This window comes from Gossypium hirsutum, chromosome A10 (genome assembly GCF_007990345.1).
Source record: "Gossypium hirsutum isolate 1008001.06 chromosome A10, Gossypium_hirsutum_v2.1, whole genome shotgun sequence".
Classification (NCBI taxonomy): Eukaryota; Viridiplantae; Streptophyta; class Magnoliopsida; order Malvales; family Malvaceae; genus Gossypium; species Gossypium hirsutum.
In genome coordinates this window covers 99,937,426-99,940,758 of record NC_053433.1, presented here as the reverse complement: position 1 = coordinate 99,940,758, position 3,333 = coordinate 99,937,426, and the positions used below count along the sequence as shown (strand labels likewise).

Genomic DNA, 3,333 nt, shown 5'->3' with positions numbered 1-3,333 from the left:
TATTTTGATATCATATGAAATGTTGTTGCCTATCAAATGGTTATTTGATGTAAATTATGAATTTAAATTAATTACGGACAATTTAGTAAAATATTTAAAAACGAGGAATTTCCCGATTGAACCTTCGAAATAAAAACGATACGAATGATCTATTGTGAGGTCGCATGTGTAGTACTAAGTGCAGGCTACTATGCGTACCCGAAAACTGTGATCACGTGTGTAGTACTAAGTGCAGGCTACTACGTGTATTAGATGGTGAGGTCACGTGTGTAGTACTAAGTGCAGGCTACTACGTGTACCAGACTGTTGGTCACATGTGTAGTACTAAGTGCAGGCTACTATGCGTACCAGATAGCTTCGGCTACAAGTGTGGAACTGGGAAAATGTGCAGGCAATTGTGTATCTGTTATTATTCCGATGAGTTCAACGGGAAATCGATTAAGTGAAAATAAATGTGAAAGTGATTATGTGATGAACAAGTGCAAGTATATGTTTATTTGAATTTATGAGTAATATGCTCAATATTTGAGCGAACCTCAGTAAAATGGAATGGATTAAGTGAAATTGTGTAAAAGTGAACTTTAGTAGTAAAATAGTATTAGACAGTAGCAGTGCATGACTTTGAAAATTCACCAAAAATTGTGTAAGTTGAATTAAATTTTAAAAAAAATTGTGGAAATAAAGCTTAATGAGTCTATTTTCATATGAAAGAAATAAGGGAAGCAAAAGATATATTGTGTGATATTTGAATTCTTGTGAAACAGGGTCTGAATGAATTCGAGATCCCCTATTATGAATTTAGAAATTCACCATAAATTGTAAAAAAATTATTAATTGTCATACCTTACATGGATGGATTCCTTATTGAGTCTATTTTTAAGGTAAACAAACTGTATGGTCGTTGGAAATCTTTACAGGGAGAAATTTTGTTCGTAGTGCACAGCGGTCAGAGTAGTCGTACTCTGAAATAGGGGATAATTTAACTAATAAACTGTACTAATTGGCTAAACCAAAAATTCTTAAAATTTTATGGGAGAAATATATATGAATCTAGTTTCATGGAAAATTAACAAAACTAAATTTGGAGTTTTTTAGCTTTAGATATGAATGATTTAGTAACTGTAACTCGATAACACATCTTAACCTGAATATGTGTAATTGTACAATTATAGTGTTTTATCTTGAAAAGCATGGTAGTAATTGCTTATTATTTTCATATGAACTTACTAAGCGTAAAGCTTACCCATCCTCTCCATTTCTTTAGTATTGGCAAGTCGGCTCGGGGTTGGAGATCTTTGGAGGCAAAATCACACTATCAAACTATCATTTTTGGGAAAATTAATTCAAATATTAGAAATATCAAGTGAGTGGCATGTATAGGAAGTTGGTTTGTGATATGTATTTTTATTATGATTTTGACCATACGTATCAGTCTGCATTGAGTTATCGTATAAAATCATGAGATGTGGTCCTTATCCATTATGGTTTATAAGTTTAATTAATCGTGCCATGTCCTATGTTTTGATGTGATGATATAGTTAGCTTTGTTTGTTATGCATGTGTTCGAAAAGTTTTGAATTAAATGAAATTTTATGGCCCGGTTTTCGTCTATGTGTATTGTTAAGTCTGGTAATGCCTCGTACTCTGTTCCGCCATTGGATACTGGTAAGGGGTGTTACACCTTATCACTTGATGTACCTGAGTAGAACCACACAAACTGTCAATCTTTTTATTTAAGAGTTCTACTTGGTTAGATAGCATAGTAACCGCATCGAGGTTGAAAACACCGGCTGCTTTCTCAGCTTTGTCCTCATAACTTGCCACTGATAGTTATTCAGTGACATCTCCTTAATAAATTCGTAAGCTACCTCAGGTGTCTTATTATTGATAGTTCCACCAGCGGCTGCGTCAATCATCTACTGAGTCGAAGGGTTCAGACCATTGTGAAACGTTTGGACCTGTAGCCAGAGTGGTAGCCCATGGTGAGGGCATCTTCGCAAAAGGTCCTTGTATCTCTCCCATGCATCGTAGAGTGTTTCTAAATCCATCTGGATAAAAGAGGAGATATCATTACATAATTTGGCTGTTTTAGCCGGTGAAAAATATTTTAATAAAAAACTTTTCGATCATTTGTTCCCAAGTAGTGATTGACCCTCATGGTAACGAGTTCAACCACTGTTTAGCTATGAGAAGGGAAACAATCGAAGGCGAATGGCATCATCAGAAACGCCATTGATCTTAAAAGTATCATAAAACTCTAAGAAATTTGCCAAGTGAGAGTTGGGATCCTCATCCTGCAAACCATCAAACTGAATAAACTGTTGTTCATTTGAATTGTGTTAGGTTTCAGTTCAAAAGTATTTACAGCAACAGCAGGCCTAACTATGCTCGATTCGGTTCCTTTTTAAAAAAGGTTTAGCATAATCATACGTAGTACGCAGAGCAGGATTCTGATTGGCAGCAATCGCAGGAGGTAGCAGATTTTCTTGCTTTTCAGCCATCTCCTCAGTTGTGGTTGAAATATCGTCCTCTTGCTCTTCCTATGTATATCTTAAGCTTCACCTTATTTATCTTCAGTTTTTGCAAACTGTGCAGTCGATCTCACCGTCAAAAAGTAATGGCCCTGATGGGTTTCTTCTGGTCATAAAATAGAAAAACCTGTCAGAAGAAAATAAATGAAGAATTAGAAAAGAAAATAAAAATTTTAATTGCAATAAAAGTAAAATGGCTAAAGTAATAAAAATCGAGTGTTCCTAATATCCTAGTTCCCTGGAAACAGTGCCAAAAACTTGATACGTGATATTTGCGACAGGTTTTAAAGATTTATGAATGAATCATTCTTGAGACTAACTTATTATCACAATTAAGGCAAGTATACCTATCGAACAATAGTATAGTTCAACAAGATTGGATTGTCGAACCCAAAAGAACCACGAGTACTAATATTTACTTCCTTTTTATTATCTAGCCTAAAAATTAAGAGGTTTGGTTATCTAAACTAATTACTAAACTAAGAATGCACAGAAAGAAGATGTGGGAAAATACTTTTGGGAAAATTCGATTGATTAAGACAATACCTAAGGAAAAATCCGCCTAAACTTCACTTGTTATTTGACTTTGAATCAGACGATTTATTCCTTTGACTTGATCCATAGAAATCCCTAAGTTATATTATTATCTCTCTCGAGACTAATAACGTCTAACCCTAGGTTGAACAATTGAAATCTCTTTCTAATTAACACCCTAGAATTGCATTAACTCAATATATGGATTCCCTTACTAGGTTTCACCCTAATCCGACAAAATCTTGTCACCCTATCTCTAGGCGCGTAA

General features: G+C 34.7%; 1 non-coding gene across 1 annotated transcript; it reads left to right on the top strand.

Moving 5' to 3' along the window:
- The first annotated feature begins 1,974 nt into the window (after positions 1-1,974).
- Positions 1,975-2,081, top strand: LOC121208627 (small nucleolar RNA R71). Its single transcript, XR_005903757.1, has one exon. It is a non-coding gene; the product is annotated as a small nucleolar RNA R71 (small nucleolar RNA).
- Positions 2,082-3,333: the final 1,252 nt, after the last annotated feature.